At 45.5% G+C, this 18,863-nt stretch overlaps 1 long non-coding RNA gene across 1 annotated transcript in view; it reads left to right on the top strand.

Moving 5' to 3' along the window:
• The window catches only part of LOC137545030 (uncharacterized), a 41,628-nt gene that overhangs the window by 9,775 nt on the left and 12,990 nt on the right, over positions 1-18,863 (top strand). The window lies entirely within an intron of this gene.

Genomic DNA, 18,863 nt, shown 5'->3' with positions numbered 1-18,863 from the left:
CACTAGAGTTGGGCCGAACGGTTCGCCTGCGAACGGTTCCATGCGAACTTCCGTGGTTCGCGTTCGCGTCCCGCAGGCGAACGTTTGCGGAAGTTCGGTTCACCCCAAAATGCACCATGGAGGGTCAACTTTGACCCTCTACATCACAGTCAGCAGGCCCAGTGTAGCCAATTAGGCTACACTAGCCCCTGGAGCCCCACCCCCCTTATATAAGGCAGGCAGCGGCGGCCATTACGGTCACTCGTGTGCCTGCATTAGTGAGAGTAGGGCGAGCTGCTGCAGACTGTCTCTCATAGGGAAAGATTAGTTAGGCTTAGCTTGTTCCTGGCTGCATACCTGTTCTGTGAACCCACCACTTCATACCTGTACTGTGAACCCACCACTGCATACCTGTTCATTGAACCCACCACTGCATACCTGTTCAGTGAACCCACCACTGCATACCTGTTCAGTGAACCTGCCACTGCATACCTGTTCTGTGAACCCACCACTGCATACCTGTTCTGTGAATCCACCACTGCATACCTGTTCAGTGAACCCACCACTGCATACCTGTTGTGTTCAGTGAACCCGCCACTGCATACCTGTTCTGTTCAGTGGACCCGCCACTGTATACCTGTTCAGTGAACCCGTCACTGCATACCTGTTGTGTTCAGTGAACCTGCCACTGCATACCTGTTCTGTGAACCCGCCACTGCATACCTGTTCTGTGAACCCACCACTGCATACCTGTACTGTCGACCCACCACTGCATACCTGTTCAGTGAACCCACCACTGCATACCTGTTCAGTGAACCCACCACTGCATACCTGTTCAGTGAACCTGCCACTGCATACGGTATGCAGTGGCAGGTTCACTGAACAGGTATGCAGTGGTGGGTTCACTGAACAGGTATGCAGTGGTGGGTTCACTGAACAGGTATGCAGTGGCAGGTTCACTGAACACAACAGGTATGCAGTGGCGGGTTCACTGAACAGGTATACAGTGGCGGGTCCACTGAACAGAACAGGTATGCAGTGGCGGGTTCACTGAACACAACAGGTATGCAGTGGTGGGTTCACTGAACAGGTATGCAGTGGTGGGTTCACAGAACAGGTATGCAGTGGTGGGTTCAAAGAACAGGTATGCAGCATACCTGTTCTTTGAACCCACCACTGCATACCTGTTCTGTGAACCCACCACTGCATACCTGTTCAGTGAACCCACCACTGCATACCTGTTGTGTTCAGTGAACCCGCCACTGCATACCTGTTCTGTTCAGTGGACCCGCCACTGTATACCTGTTCAGTGAACCCGCCACTGCATACCTGTTGTGTTCAGTGAACCTGCCACTGAATACCTGTTCTGTGAACCCGCCACTGCATACCTGTTCTGTGAACCCACCACTGCATACCTGTACTGTGAACCCACCACTGCATACCTGTTCAGTGAACCCGCCACTGCATACCTGTTCTGTGAACCCACCACTGCATACCTGTACTGTGAACCCACCACTGCATACCTGTTCTGTGAACCCACCACTGCATACCTGTTCAGTGAACCCACCACTGCATACCTGTTCAGTGAACCTGCCACTGCATACCTGTTCTGTGAACCCACCACTGCATACCTGTTCAGTGAACCCACCACTGCATACCTGTTGTGTTCAGTGAACCCGCCACTGCATACCTGTTCTGTTCAGTGGACCCGCCACTGTATACCTGTTCAGTGAACCCGCCACTGCATACCTGTACTGTTCAGTGAACCCGCCACTGTATTCCTGTTCAGTGAACCCGCCACTGCACTCTCGCCATGGTGCGCACCAGTCCAGCACGGCCGTCACTACACAAACAGCTGTTTGCGGTGCATTACACGGTGAGTTTGGTGTGTCAGTGTGAAGCAGTACCTTAATTACACTACCTGATTGATGTATACACATGCAAGATGTTTTAAAGCACTTTAGGCCTGTCATTTAGCATTCAATGTGATTTCTGCCCTTAAAACACTGCTTTGCGTCAAATCCAGATTTTTCCCGGGGACTTTTGGCGTGTATCCCACTCCGCCATGCCCCGCTCAAGGTGTTAGATCCCTTGAAACATCTTTTCCATCACTTTTGTGGCCAGCAGAATTTTTTTTTCCAAAGTTCGCCTCCCCATTGAAGTCTATTGCGGTTCGCGAACTTTTCCGCGAACCGAACGTTCCGCGGAAGTTCGCGAACCTAAAATCGGAGGTTCGGCCCAACTCTACATTTCACCAGTAAATGCACATAATGACAAACAGCCAGTGTCCCCAGTATATGTAGTCAGGGGTATATGTGCCCAGTACATGTTGTCAGGGGTATATGTGCCCAGAATATGTAGCCAGGGATATATGTGCCCAGTATATGTAGCCAGGGGTATATTTCCCCAGTATATGTAGCCAGAGGTATATGTGCCCAGTATATGTAGCCAGGGATATATGTGCCCAGTATATGTAGCCAGGGATATATGTGCCCAGTATATGTAGCCAGGGGTATATGTCCCCAGTATATGTAGCCAGAGGTATATGTGCCCAGTATATGTAGCCAGGGATATATGTGCCCAGTATATGTAGCCAGGAGTATATGTGCCCAGTATATGTAGCCAGGGGTAAATGTGCCCAGTATATGCAGCCAGGGGTATATGTGCCCAGTATATGTAGCCAGGGGTATATGTGCCCAGTATATGTAGCCAGGGGTATATGTGCCCAGTATATGTAGTCAGGGGTATATGTGCCCAGTACATGTAGTCAGGGGTATATGTGCCCAGTACATGTAGTCAGGGGTATATGTGCCCAGTACATGTAGTCAGGGTTATATGTGCTCAGTATATGTAGCCAAGGATATATGTGCCCAGGATATGTAGCCAGGGGTATATGTGCCCAGTATATGTAGCCAGGGGTATATGTGCCCAGTATATGTAGCCAGGGGTATATGTGCCCAGTATATGTAGTCAGGGGTATATGTGCCCAGTATATGTAGGCAGGGGTATATGTGCCCAGTATATGTAGGCAGGGGTGTATGTGCTCAGTATATGTAGGCAGGGGTATATGTGCCCAGTATATGTAGCCAGAGGTATATATGTCCCCAGTATATGTAGCCAGAGGTATATATGTCCCTAGTATATGTAGCCAGAGGTATATGTCCCCAGTATATGTAGGCAGGGGTAAATGTGCCCAGTATATGTAGCCAGATGTATATATGTCCCCAGTATATTTAGCCAGAGGAATATATGTCCCCACTATTTGTAGGCAGGGGTATATGTGCCCAGTATATGTAGCCAGAGGTATATATGTCCCCAGTATATGTAGTCAGAGGTATATGTCCCCACTATATGTAGGCAGGGGTATATGTGCCCAGTATATGTAGCCAGAGGTATATATCTCCCCAGTATATGTAGGCAGGGGTATATGTGCCCAGTTTATGTAGCCAGAGGTATATATGCCCAGTATATGTAGCCAGAGGTATATATGCCCAGTATATGTAGCCAGAGGTATATATGCCCAGTATATGTAGCCAGACGTATATATGCCCAGTATATGTAGCCAGGGGTATATATGCCCAGTATATGTAGCCAGAGGTATATATGTCCCCAGTATATGTAGCCAGAGGTATATATGTCCCTAGTATATGTAGCCAGAGGTATATGTCCCCACTATATGTAGGCAGGGTTATATGTGCCCAGTATATGTAGCCAGAGGTATATATGTCCCCAGTATAGTAGGCAGGGGTATATGTGCCTAGTATATGTAGCCAGAGGTATATATGCCCAGTATATGTAGCCAGAGGTATATATGCCCAGTATATGTAGCCAGAGGTATATATGCCCAGTATATGTAGCCAGAGGTATATATGCCCAGTATATGTAGCCAGAGGTATATATGCCCAGTATATGTAGCCAGAGGTATATATGCCCAATATATGTAGCCAGAGGTATATATGCCCAGTATATGTAGCCAGAGGTATATGTACCCAGTATATGTAGCCAAAGATATGTCCCCAGTATATGTAGGCAGGGGTATATGTGCCCAGTATATATAGTCAGGGGTATATGTCCCCAGTATATGTAGGTAGGGGTATATGTAGTCAGGAGTATATGTGACCTGTATATGTAGTCAGGAGCAGGGCCGGTTTAAGCAACAATGGGGCCCCAGGGCAAAATAAACCTGGGCCCCCCCCCCCAACATATACCCCGGGACAAAAATCGGCATTAGGGGACCTTTTTTGCAGCTGGTATAGACAGGGTGTGAAGTCCCAATCGGTCGGAGCGCCACATTCTGGCTATCCCAGCCTGCATGGGGGACAAGGGGTTAAAGAGTTTCAGGACCCCACATAATTTTTTTTTTTAATTCCCACACTCTAAACATAAAAAAAAATTGGGAAATAGGAAAAAATGCCAGGGATCTTCATACAGCCATATTGCAGCTGTATAGCGATCCCTGGCCAAAGCGCTGCGGCTGCATATAGACCCCCTGGAAACCCCCGTCAGGAAATTTATTGCGCTTTCGTTTGATGCATGTAAAATTACACTACCGTTAGGTTTGCTACTAAAAGTGACATTTACCGCATTTAAAAGTATACTTTTTTCCTTTGAAACTTTAAAATCGATTTTCTCAAAAACTATAAGGTCTTTTTGAAAAATTGTTTTTTCCTCTTATTCCTAATGATCTCCTTAACTCTGCAAATTTAGGGTTTCCAACATTTAAGGTGGATTTGCTATCAACCATTAAAGTCGGCAGGTTTTTAAATGTGTATTTTTTTCCTTTAAAACTTTAAAATCGATTTTCTCAAAAACTATAAGGCCGATTTGAATTTTTTTTCCTCTTGTAGCCACTGGGGGCCCCTACAAGCTCTGGGGCCCTGGGGCAGCTGCCTCCTTTGCCTCTATGGTAGCGCCGGCCCTGGTCAGGAGTATATGTGACCTGTATATTAGAGATGTCGCGAACCTCCGATTTTAGGTTCGCGAACCCTGTTCGCGAACCTCCGCGAAAAGTTCGGTTCGCGAAAAAGTTCGTGAACCGCAATACACTTTAATGGGGAGGCGAACTTTGAAAATCCTAAAAAATTCTACCGGCTGGAAAAATGATAGGAAATATGTTTCAAGAGCTCTAATACCTGGAGGCACACCTGATTGAGTGAAATACACATCACTGCTGGAGGACCCGCCCTCCCTCCTCCAAGCAAGGTCCTTATACCATTTGACTCAGTTGTCTGCCTACACTAATTAGTTATGGGACAGCTGCTACACACTCTGCTAGGGAGTTTTTAATTAGCCTCTTGTGGGTCTCCTCCCTCCTACCGGAGGGAGGAGGGTTTCATCTGCCAGGGAATTATCCTATTTCAAAAACCAGTGTACATTATACCATGGCTGGGAATCGAACCCAAATCTCACTGTGTGGTGGACAAGCACACTAACCACGGTACCACTACAGTAGTAACTAAAGCTGGCCTAAAATTTACCATTTATGCTCAATGCAATAGAAACATTAGGTTGCTTAAAGGGAACCTTAAATGAGAGTGATATGGATGTTTCCTGTAAACAATACCAGTTGCCTGGCAGTCCAGCTGATCTTTGTGACTGCAATAGTGGCTGAATCACACCTTGACACAAGCATGCAGCTAATCCAGTCTGACTTCATTCAGAGCACCTGTTCTGCATGCTTGTTCAGGGGCTGTGGCTAAAAGTATTAGAGACACAGGATCAGCAGGCGATTCAGGCAACTGGTATTATTTTAAAAGGAAAAATCCATATCCTTCTCTGTTTAGGTTCCCTTTAAGGATTTGTAGCATAAAAGCCAACTCACATTGGCTGGGATTTGAACCTGGGTCTTACTGTGTGGTGGGCAAGCACACTAACCACTGTACCACTACAGTAGTAACTGAAGCTGGCCTAAAATTTACCATTTATGCTCAATACAAGAGAAAAAGTAGACAAGACAAATAACATTTATATCACACTTTTCTCCTGACGGACTCAAAGCACCAGAGCTGCAGCCACTAGGGCATGCTCTATAGGCAGTAGCAGTGTTAGGAAGACTTGCCTAAGGTCTCCTACTGAATAGGTGCTGGCTTACTGAACAGACAGAGCTGAGATTTGAAATTTTAGGAGAAGGATATGGATTTTTCCTTTTAAAATAATACCAGTTGCCTGAATCGCCTGCTGATCCTGTGTCTCTAATACTTTTATCCACAGCCCCTGAACAAGCATGCAGATCAGGTGCTCTGAATGAAGTCAGACTGGATTAGCTGCATGCTTGTTTCAGGGTGTGATTCAGTCACTATTGCAGTCACAAAGATCAGCTGGACTGCCAGGCAACTGGTATTGTTTACAGGAAACATCCATATCACTCTCATTTAAGGTTCCCTTTAAGCAACCTAATGTTTCTATTGCATTGAGCATAAATCGTAAATTTTAGGCCAGCTTCAATTACTACTGTAGTGGTACAGTGGTTAGTGTGCTTGCCCACCACACAGTCAGACCCAGGTTCAAATCCCAGCCAATGTGAGTTGGCTTTCATGCTACAAATCCTTAAAGGGAACCTTAACGGAGAAGGATATGGATTTTTCCTTTTAAAATAATACCAGTTGCCTGAATCGCCTGCTGATCCTGTGTCTCTAATACTTTTAGCCACAGCCCCTGAACAAGCATGCAGATCAGGTGCTCTGACTGAGGTCAGACTGGATTAGCTGCATGCTTGTTTCAGGGTGTGATTCAGCCACTATTGCAGTCACAAAGATCAGCTGGACTGCCAGGCAACTGGTATTGTTTACAGGAAACATCCATATCACTCTCAGTTAAGGTTCCCTTTAAGCAACCTAATATTTCTATTGCATTGAGCATAAATGGTAAATTTTAGGCCAGCTTCAGTTACTACTGTAGTGGTACAGTGGTTAGTGTGCTTGTCCACCACACAGTGAGATCTGGGTTCGATTCCCAGCCATGGTATGATGTATACTGGTTTTTGAAATAGGATAATTCCCTGGCAGATGAAACCCTCCTCCCTCCGGTAGGAGGAAGGGGGTAGAAGGGGAGGAGAGGCTAATTAAAATCTCTGTAGCAGCTGTCCCATAACTAATTAGTGTAGGCAGACAACTGAGTCAAATGGTATAAGGACCTTGCTTGAGGGAGGGTGGGCAGGCTCACAGCAGTGAGACCCGTGTGTTTTTGGCAATAATGTGTCTGCTGACAGTGATATGGAGGGTCAAAGTTTTGCTCAATAGAGCATAATGGGGCGAATCGAACTTCCGCAAAAGTTCACCTGATGCAGGTGAACGCGAACCCCCAAAGTTCGCCTGGAACCTTTCGCAGGCGAACCGTTCGCGACATCTCTACTGTATATGTAGTCAGGAGGATATGTGACCTGTATATGTAGTCAGGAGTATATGTGACCTGTATATGTAGTCAGGAGTATATGTGCCCTGTATATGTAGCCAGGGGGCCCCACCCACCGACCTACCCACCGACCTACCCACCGCACCTCCGTTTACAGCAGCCAGCAAGTGGGGTCGGGTCGCTCCACTCGAGGGCAGCTCCAGCCAGGGCAGCTCCTCTTCACCGCTCCGGCCTCCGGCTCGCTTAGCTCCCCTCCAGGCTCCAGTCCAGACTCCAGACAGTCGCGCAGTAGTCTGCAGCCGGTCCAATCCCTCGTCGCACGCACGTCACTCCTCCCTGGCTGGCCGGGCCCGGAAGCCGGAACTATAGATTAACTATCTGGTCCCGCCACCAGGGAGTATCAATGCGCCGCCCGCCACGTAGTCCGTCCCCCTCCTCACCAGCCACCTTATCAGAGGAGGGGGGCCGGGAGGGGGGCCTGGGGGCCCACTGACTTTTATAAAATTATCGGGGGATAGGTGTATGGGGGGGGGGGGGCCCGGACGGCATCAAATAAAAAAAAAAAAAAGAAAGAAAAAAGACCTTCATGTACGGGCCCCTGTGGCGTAGGGCTGCCGCAGTGCCCCATAGCAACCACTATGGTTGCTATCCTTATTGCTACGCCCCTGCCGCCGGCTATATGAGTGTCTCGGGGGGGGGGGGCCACACCAAAGATAATAATGTCGTTGCTTCCGACCAAATTTGATCAGCTGGACAGTCACTGTTGTTCTATCAATGATCTACCACAGCCCGGCGACCATATGGGCTTGAAAATTGCCATGGCCTGCACTCTGGCCATGGTGCGCACCAGTCCAGCACCGTCACTGCGCAAACAGCTGTTTGCGGTGCTTTACACAGTGAGTTTGGTGTGTGAGTGTGAAGCAATGCTCTAATTACACTCCCTGATTGATGTATACACATGCAGGATGTTTTAAAGCACTTTAGGCCTGCAATTTAGCATTCAATGTGATTTCTGCCCTTAAAACGCTGCTTTGCGTCAAATCCAGATTTTTCCCCGGGACTTTGGGCATGTATCCCACTCCGCCATGCCCCCCTCCAGGTGTTAGACCCCTTGAAACATGTTTTCCATCACTTGTGTGGCCAGCATAAATTTTTCTAGTTTTCAAAGTTCGCCTCCCCATTGAAGTCTATTGCAGTTCGCGAAAGTTTGCGCGAACCAAACTTTCACGGGAGGTTCGCAAACCCGGTTCGCGAACCTAAAATCGGAGGTTCGGGCCATCTCTGATGAGTGTGGTTTCTAAACTGCAAATATGACAGAATGATGCAATGTTATAAAGCTATATAACTGAAAATAAAAATATGTCCACACATGTCCACTTGAATGATGGAGCTCTGCTCCATCATCATTCTCCCAGCGGCAATCGCCGCTAGGAGACTGTTAGATGGCGAAACCTCCGTCTATTTACATTGGCTGGTGGGGGGAGGGAGGGCTGGGAATAAAAATAAAAAAAATAGACAAATTTACTAAAAACAAAAAAACAAAAAAAAAACAAATACATTTAAAAAAATAAATAAACAAACAGGACAGCAGGAATCAGAGCCCACCAACAAAAAGCTTTGTTGGTGGGCAGAAAAAGGAGGTGAGGGAATCACTTGTGTGCTGAGTTGTACGACCCTGCACCGGGCCCTTAAAGATGCAGTGGCCTGAATTGTAAAAAGTAGCCTGGACACTAGGGGTGTGTAAGCCTACGGTCCTCAAGTGGTTAAGTACCTTACTCACTTTGAAGGTTTGGCCTCCTCTTCACTCTTTCCCTCTTTTTCACTTTTGCTGTCTCTCTTTTTTTGCTTGTTCTTTCTCTGAGTCACGTTGCTTTCTGTCTCTTCCCATCTCCTCCACATCTCTCTCCTCCTCACTGCACTGTCGCTGTCTCTCAGCTGCCATAATATCTTTTTACTCTCTCTGCACTTTCTCTACCTCATAAACCTACAACTTCCTCTTCTCAAGTTCCAACTATGCCCAAACGGCATACTCTTGCTAGCTTTTACTAATATGCATTTATATAGTGCTGACATTTATACTGTGAGAACATTGAACAATTCACAGTGTCATTAACTATCCCTCAGAAGGACTCACAATATAATCTAGCTAATGGCAAATAAAAAATGGGAAAAAAAGATGTGGCAAGATATAGGAGCCTCGACAATGGAAAAAAATATATATATATATATATATATATATGTTCAATAAAGACAAGACAAGAGAAAGAACACATTTTCCCAAATACAGGTACGAATGAAATAATAATATTATTAGGATGCAGTGCTTATGGATTAGGCTCTAGATCCTTAATAATTACCTCAGATTTTTCTCTTGTCACCATGTCAAAGGAATGAAGGGAAGACAAGACACCTGTGACTGCTTATAGAAACAGGCCAGATTTATCAAAGCATTACCAGTTTTTTGTTCTTAAACAGTTCTAACCAGCAGAGGGACTGTTCTGCATGATAAGAAGAAGATTCCTAAATCATATGTAATATCATATGTAATAGCAGTAGTTTAGCGTGGATTTCTACAGCTGCACTATAGTTAAGAAAATTGCAAATCCATTCCTAAACTGCCACAGATTAAGAAGTGCTTAATAGCAGTTCTACAGATGCAGCAGTGCAGACTAGACATGATTTTTGAAGTGCTCATCCCCCTGCTGAATCCTGTGGAGCTGTTCTGTGCATAACCCTTCCAATGCTGGGCATTGATGCAATACAGCAGATGTATTGGTTACCTCAGCAACAGCAATTCCCCTCACACACTGCCCTGCCTAAGAAACCATCTTAACTCCTCCTATTCCTAACAGTTTAGGAAGGAATCTGCACTATTTAGTGATTTCTTAGGATGTCTGAGACAATTCTGCAAGGATTTCTAAAAACATACTAATGTTTTGTCTCAGACACTCTTGATAAATGTCCCCCACAACTCTCTATGCTGCACATCATCCAACATATCTTCCAAACAGTGGGAAAGATTTTAAAAACTAGTGCAAGGAAAATTGGAAAATTGTGCAACAACGGGTGGGGAATTGGCGTTACTAGGGTTGAGTAGATCTGCCCAGCGGATCCCTTGCGGGTCGGGCGGTCTCCGGCTACAGTACACACGCCTGATTGTTAGCTAAGGTTGTCGTTATCATTCGCCTCAGCAGACTTAAGTCAGGTGTGTGTACAAGACATAAAGAGGAACACGAGTTAAAATAATGTAATAAAAAAGTGCTTAATTTTTAAAATAATTATATATAAATGATTTAGTCAGTGTTTGCCCATTGTAAAATCTTTCCTCTCCCTGATTTACATTCTGACATTTATCACATGTTTACTGCTGGCAGGTGATGTCACTGGAAGTAGCTGCTGCTTGCTTTTTAGACAGTTGGAAACAGTTGTTACTTCCCACAATGCAACAAGGCTCCCATAGTGTGGTGTCAGTACCTCAGTACTGTGAGGCGCTGACATCACACTGTGGGAGGGATTTCACCACAAAATAAGCCATACCGAGCCCCCTGATGATCCGTTTGAGAAAAGGAATAGATTTCTCATGGGAAAGGGTGTATCAGCTACTGATTGGGATGAAGTTCAATTCTTGGTTGGGGTTTCTCTTTAAGTCCCTTCCCTATCCCTGGACCCTAACTACTACTACTGCTAAATGTATGAAATCCCTGTCTCTAAACTATAACTCTAAACTATAACTCACTACACACTCTCACTTCACCAGGGGCATTGCTAGCCCCAAAGATCAGTGGCACGTGCCCTGGATCTATTCTGGGGTGCCCCAGAAGTCCCCCAAGCAGAGTAGAGGCACCACAACACCCACAATGGCACCACACAGTACCCAGCATGCCCCACAAAGGCAGCACAGCACCCAGCATGGCACCACACACCACACAGTACCCAGAATGCCCCATAGAGACACCATAGCACTCAGCATGGCACCACAGCACACAGCAATGCGGGGTATGCTAGGTGCTACGGTGCCTCTATATGGGCATACTGGGTGCTGTAATGCTCTGCTAGGTGCTGTGATGCCTTTATGGGGGTAAGCAGGGAGCTGTGGTTCTTGTATGGGGCATGCTGGGAGTTGTGGTGCCTTAATGGGAGGCCCGTGGGAGCATGGAACCCCCTTCCATGCTGCCACCCATCCGATAGAAGGTCAGGAAATTCCTGGGGGGGGGGGGGGGGGGGGGGGTCAGCAGGCCAGGTCACCCAGCAGAAAGCCAGATCAGCCAGCACAGAAGCTAGGTAACTAGTTATGCCTAGTTATGTGTTTAGGTGACACTGACTATTTATGTGATATGCTGCATTTATTGATTGTTTACATTAATGGAGAGGGGGCTTCATCTAACATTTTGCTGGGCAGGCCTACTTAGACCACTGTTAAGTTCATGTCAAAATGGTTCCACCAATGACCACACCCACATTCTGGTGCATGATCACACCCATTTTTCAGCTGGCGTGCCCAAAAGTGTCCTGGATCTCTAAGGATCCTAGCAACACCCCTGTACTTCACTACACACTACACACTTTCAAAGCAGGGCCGTTTCTTGGGCAGTGCGGGAAGGGCGACCGCCCTGGGTGCAGGTAGAAGAAGGGGGGCGCAGGCAGAAGGACATAACCGCTAGGGAGCTGGTGACGTGTGGTGTAGCCAAATGGAAGAAGAAACAAGATTACCAGCGCAATCACCTTCCTTGACTCCTCCTGGGCTGCCTGCATCAGACGTCAAGTCTTCATCACGTCACCCCCGTGTGATGACACCTGATGTCCTGTAGCGGTACTGCAGGCTGTCAGGAGGAGTCGGCTTTCCAGGCTCTCTTCACCTGCATGTTCTCCTGGTCCCTGCTTCCTCCTGGGTGAGCTGCTGGTCACTAGTAAGTAGGCAGATCTACTTGTGGCCTGTGGCTGTGTGACTGTCCCTAAATAGTAAGGGCCCTTTTCCACTGCACAGCTAAATTGCAAATTGCTAATAATTTTTAAATCGCTAGGGTTGCTACTTTATCATAGAAATCATGAGAAGTATTTTCCACTATAGTGATTCGATTTGCAAATCGCAAGTCACAATCGCTTTCTGGAGCGATTTTAAGAGGGATAATGTACTGCAGATGAAAAATCGCAATCGCATAACAAAATTAATGAAACATCGGAATCGCTGGCGTTTGTGATTTGAGATTGCTAGTGGAAAGGGGCCCTAAGCGTCCGCGAGTCAACGGGGGTGGGGGGGATTTTACACCTTCGCCCTGGGTGCAATTTCACCTAGAAACTGCCCTGTTTCAAAGCAAATAATAAGTATGCTAACTCTTTAACTAAATTACAAAGATAACAATTACAGGTAAAAAAATTGCAAATTGCAAATACAAAGTATCGCTCTCTCTAACAAAACCTCTCCACTCAGTACTGAGTAACAACAAGGAGTTAATCCAAAACGGCATCCGCCTTATATAGAGAGGGGAGGGCCCAGAGCTCAGCTCATTTCTATTGGTTGCAATGAACATTCTGCTTTGCCCCCCAATTTATTTTTTTAAATGGACTTCTCTAATGTAATTAGACTACTCATTAGGCTCGTAATGACTACTCATAAATGACGAGCAAATATGCCTAACACTGTTGAGTAGACCTCAGCAGAACCTTTTGATAAATCTCTCTTAACCCCCTTGGCGGTATGAAAAATACCGCCAGGGGGAAGCGCAACAGTTTTTTTTAAATTTTTTTTTTTATCATGTAGCGAGCCGAGGGCTCGCTACATGATAGCCGCTGCTCAGCGGCATCCCCCCGCCCGCTTCGATCGCCTTCGGCGATCACCGATCAGGAAATCCCGTTCAAAGAACGGGATTTCCTGGAGGGCTTCCCCCGTCGCCCAAGAAATGGCCCTGCTTTGAAAGTGTGTAGTGTGTAGTGAAGTACAGGGGTGTTGCTAGGATCCTTAGAGATCCAGGACACTTTTGGGGACGTCATTGGGAGACCCGATCCACCCCTCGGCGCTGCCTGGCACTGATTGGCCAGGCAGCGCTCGGGGTCTGGGGGGGGGGGGCGCGCGCCGCACCGGATAGCGGCGATCGGGCGCGCGGCGGCGGCGATCGGGGTGCTGGCGCAGCTAGCAAAGTGCTAGCTGCGTCCAGCAAAAAAAAAAATTAAGTAAATCGGCCCAGCAGGGCCTGAGCGGCACCCTCCGGCGGCTTACCCCGTGTCACACACGGGGTTACCGCCAAGGAGGTTAAAGAGAAGCTCCAACCAAGAATTGAACTTTATCCCAATAAGTAGCTGATACCCCCTTTTACATGAGAAATATATTGCTTTTCACAAACAGACCATCAGGGGGCGCTGTTTGACTGATTTTATGTTGAAACCCCTCCCACAAGAAACTCTGGGACCGCAGTACTTTTGGCAGTTTGTTACAATGTAACAAGGCTCACAGACAGGAATTAGCTGTTTACAGCTGTCTCTAACAGCCCAAACAGCTAGGAGCAGCTACATAACCTGCCCACAGTAAAAATGTCACCATGTAATAAATGTCAGAATGTAAATCGGGGAGAGGAAAGATTTTAGAATGAGCAAACACTGACTAAATCATTTATATATAATTATTGTAAAAATGAAGCACCTTTTTATTGCATTATTTTCACTGGAGTTACTCTCTAAGAACATCATATTTTCTCACATCCAAGCAATTTTACAATAGTATGAAATGCAGCAAAAAGCTTGTGAAATGTTGTACTTTAAAGGAACACTGTCACAAAAAAAAATGAAATACAAGTAAACACATAGAAACAAGAAGTATGGTTCTTTCATAATAAAATAAGCCAACAATTACTTTTCTCCTATGTTGCTGCCACTTAGAATAGGTATTAGAAATCTGACAGAACTGCCAGGTTTTGGACTACTTTATCTCTTCATGGGGGATTCTCAGTATGACCTTTATGCTTTATAAAAGACTCCTTGAAAATGATTTATACAAAGATGCTGGCCTGCTTTCCTGCACACTTTTTTTGGCAGTTAGACGGAGCAACTGCCATTTACTAAGTCCTGTTGAGAATACAGACAATCCTGAGAACCTCCCATGAGGAGATGGGTTAGTCTAAAACCAGTTCAGATTTCTACTACCTACTGTAAGTGACAGCAACATAAGAGAAAAGTAGTTTATGCCTCATTTTACTTTGGAAAGAACTTACATTTTATTTGTATGTATTTACATGTACTGTATATACTCGCGTATAAGCCTAATTTTTCAGCACATTAATGTGCTGAAAAGTTATCCTGTCGGCTTATATGCAAGTCAGTGGAGCAGAATGGATGGTGGACCAGGTTTTGTTACTGGCAGAGGAGTGTAAGGATCGTGCACTAGTGATCCTGCTCTTGCCAGCTGGCTCCCTGCTGTGTCCGTGCCCCTCATCCCCTGCAACATGGTGTGCAGAGTTTTCTGCTGCTCAAGACTACCTGTGTCCCCTGGCTTGTTGAGCAGAGCATGCAAGCAACTTGTCAGCGGTGCAATGATCGGGGATTCTTCCTATGTGGCAATCGCTGTCTTATGTCTATGATGCCATCTAGTGGCATCTTGAATCACAGCTGTATTATCCTTGGGGCACATCTGGCTATGGGTAGGGGGGGTGACTTGTACTGGGGGCACATTTGGCTACTCTGGAGGGAGCTATACTGGGGAGGGGGCTTATACATGAGTCAATAACTTTTTCCTAGTTTCTGGGAGAAAAGTGGGTACCTCGGCTTAAACACGGGTCAGTTTATATGCAAGTATATACAGGTATTTTACATATAAAAATGTTTGCGATAGTTGCCCTTTAAATAAAACCTGGATAAAGCTGTTTAGAATTGATCCTTGGAAACAGGACTAGAGACATGGAAGGATTTTAGATACAAAATCCCAAATCCCAGTTGAGGTTCTACATTAACAATAATAGCGGATATTTAGCAAGGCACATATTCACGTTTAATGGTTTGTTTTCCTGTCTAATATAGTGAAGTCATTCCTGTGTGTTTTTCTATTATGCTAACGGAAGGGGGTAAAAAAATGAACAAATATAGGCTAGAGAAAACGAAAAACTAGCATTCCCCCGTGACCTCGTATGGATAAAGCTGCAGCTAAGAAATGTGTCTTAATTTCCCAGGAGGGTTATAGCAACTGGGCCTGTGCTAGTAACTAGCAGAAATTATGAAAGCATGGATAGGAAAATAAATAGGAATCACACCCTAATATATCATTGTAGAAACATCAAGAAGGTGTTAACTGACTTCTATTGACTGTTTCTAGTATATTTATTTAAAGTGTACCCGAGGTGACATGTGACAGGATGAGATAATCATGTCTGTCCTATCTGTGTCTGTGGTGTTCTCCGCGTTTCCGATGGCCTGCGTCACTCCCGCTCTGTAAAAAGTAATTAGCGGCATTAGCTACTGGCATCACTCACCTCATCCAGTGAGCCCATGGCGATCGGCTGCTTCTGTCTTTCTCACTCCTCCTCCCTAGCGCCAGGACTTCCTGGTTGCAACATCATAGGAGCAACCAGCCGCAAGGGGGAAGGAGTGAGAGAGACAGAAGCAGCCGATCACATTACTAATAGACATGTGCAACACCAATACATTGAAAGGTTTTAACAATTTTGTAATTAAATTGCAATTTTCCTTTAACCACTTGAAGACTGCGGTGTTAAACCCCCCTAGTGACCAGGCCATTTTTTTTTACTAAATGGGTCACTGCAGCTTTAAGGCCTCACTGCAGGGCCACACAACTCAACTGATCGCTCCCCCAATGTTTATTTTTTTTTTTATAAATATTTTTATTTTTTTTTTAAAATAAATTTGCTTATTTTTTTATTTATTTTCCCTTCCACCCTTCCTCTCTCCCCCTGTCAGCCTATCACAGCGGTTCGCTCCTGTGTCCCGCAGGGGGACAGCCGTGTCACACAGCTGTCGCCAATACAGCGCTGCCTTAGATTGCAGCGCTGTACATAGTTACTAGATGGCGGTCTCACGTCTATCTCCGAGCAGCAACTGCCGCTAGGAGACTGAAGGCGAAGCAGAGCTCCGCCATTAGAGCGGAGATGTCTCCTGCAATAGGAAGCCATTCACTCCATTGGCGTGGAGCGGTCGGCAGGTAGTTAAATTTCCACAAGCCGGAAAAATAAACCTTTATTACAGTTATCTAATGGTAGACTTTTTTTCTATACATACATTTATAAGCCTGCCTATTAACTTTACTTAGTCCCATATTTACTGCTATGCTCTGTAAGTGACACTAATATGCTTTGCATGACCTCAGAAAGAGCAGAAAGATAATGATACCCTTGTTATTAGGTCCGGTTTGCATTGTCCCAGTACCAGGTGTTCAGATGTTATAATAAGACTTGTTATTATGGTGTTATTAAATGCACATCCAAGCCTTTGTTTCTGTCCTCTGTATAATAAAAGACACAGAAGCAGCAAATTATGGAGAACAATAGGAGAAGGTTTTAGCTATCCACGTGTACATATTTAAACACAATATAGATGTTGCCCACAGCTGACTTCACTGTTACAGTAAAGCCTGGATCAGTCTCACTCTGGTATTCCAACGAGATAAAATTCTCGCGGATTGGAATCGAATAATTTTGCACTAGGCTGGCGTGAGATCATTTTGTTGGGCAGAGGATAAAAATCAAAAAGCTCTAACGCTGGCTCAATCGGGTTGGTCATCTACAATATAACCCCTTTACAAAGCAAATAAATGATGGCATGGAAAAACAAAACCTCAAAGCATGAAGGCATAGAAAAAACAAAGACTCGTGGCATTCAGGGCAACACATTCATTGGAACACGGTTGTCAAATTGTTTTGGAATTCTGAAACAAAATTCCTTAGCGGTAGAGGTAATTCATCAAAGTTCTTAGCAGGTCAAAAGCAAGTTGTGATAACAAAGCCAACTGTGCGTAATGTTTGTGTTCTTTAACCTTGGATGACCAAGGGTGCCTGTAGGTGTTATGCCAGTTTCTGGGAAGGGGAAAAGCAGGCTCTTTTGGGTTGGGCAGCAGAAACAGTTCACCGGCTACAAACGTTAATCACAGAGTAGTTGATATGACCAAGAGTGATGAAGCTGACTTGAACATACCGTGATGTTGCAGGCTAGAATATATGTGTTACAATAGTGGTAAAGTTAGACAACCATGGGCCTGAATATGAACATTGTAATCACCCCCCCCCCTTTCCCAGCAAATACTGCCACAACTATAGTTTGATCCATGCTGTTCTCGCCTCAGAACTTTCTCTCCCACTAGTTCTGCCCCTCTTTCCACTTCTCCTACTAATAAAGAATTCTGACCCAAAACTGCTATGCTCCCCATACTCCATGTTCATGACTTGGTTATTTAAGTAATCTATTTGTATTCATCATTTTATAAGTAAAAGCCCAATGGGTAGGGATGGTGATGTTTAGGAGAACTCAAGGAGAAGCATGTGATCAGCTTGATCAGCTGATTTGCAACATTCTGATTTGCTGGTCATCTGATATACAGACCACACATTCTCCTTAATTTCTGGTCTTCAGCTCTAACCAGTTTGCCGGTACCACAGAGTCCAGCATGGACTCCACTTCCTGCAACCACTTGAAACAAACAAACTCGGAGACTGCACACCAATGGCTTTGCAATTTCAAATTGTATTGGGAGCACACAGTGGTACACACAACATGTTTCGGGTGTTGCCCTTCCCTAGGTGTACCACCCCTCACCCAGGTGACACCTTTATACCCAACCCCAAAAGGCCATCTATATGCAAATAAACCACATCACATGACCAACAGAACAAAAGTGAATACAAAATACAAAAGCACATTACATCCATCTGGGGAACTACACAGATTTCTGAGGCATTTCTGTCTCAATGGAAAGTATAGGAAAGTGGAAAACGGCTCTGAAAAATGCTAGATCAGAGTGGTTTTCCAATCGTTTTTGTTACAGAAGCTGTTCAGTAACAGCTTTACTGTAACAATATATGAAATCTGCTACACAGAAGCACCAAAAAATGCTAGGCATCTTTAGAAAACGTCTCTAATAGGGATGGCTTGAACCTCAGATTTTAAGTTCGCGAACCTCGAACTCGAACTTCCGAAAAAGTTTGCGAACCTGCAAACTTTTTGAACTGCAATAGACTTCAATGGGCAGGCGAACTTAAAAAACTAGAAACACTATTTCTGGCCACAAAAGTGATGGAAAAGATGTTTCAAGGGGTCTAACGCCTGGAGGGGGGCATAGCGGAGTGGGATACATGCCAAAAGTCCCGGGGAAAAAGACAGATCTGACGCACAGCATGGTTATAATCCCTAAAAGGCAAAAATCACATTGCATTGCTAAATTGGAGGCCTAAAGTGCATGAAAACATCTTGCGTGTGTATACATGGATCAGCAGTTAGTGTAAGTAGTGTACTGCTTCACACTGACAGATAAAACTCACTGTGTAACGCACCGCAAACAGCTGTTTGTGTAGTGATGGCCGTGCTGGACTTGTGCGCACGATGGC

Source organism: Hyperolius riggenbachi, chromosome 2 (genome assembly GCF_040937935.1).
Source record: "Hyperolius riggenbachi isolate aHypRig1 chromosome 2, aHypRig1.pri, whole genome shotgun sequence".
Taxonomy (NCBI): Eukaryota; Metazoa; Chordata; class Amphibia; order Anura; family Hyperoliidae; genus Hyperolius; species Hyperolius riggenbachi.
This window is presented reverse-complemented; position numbering and strand designations above follow the sequence as displayed.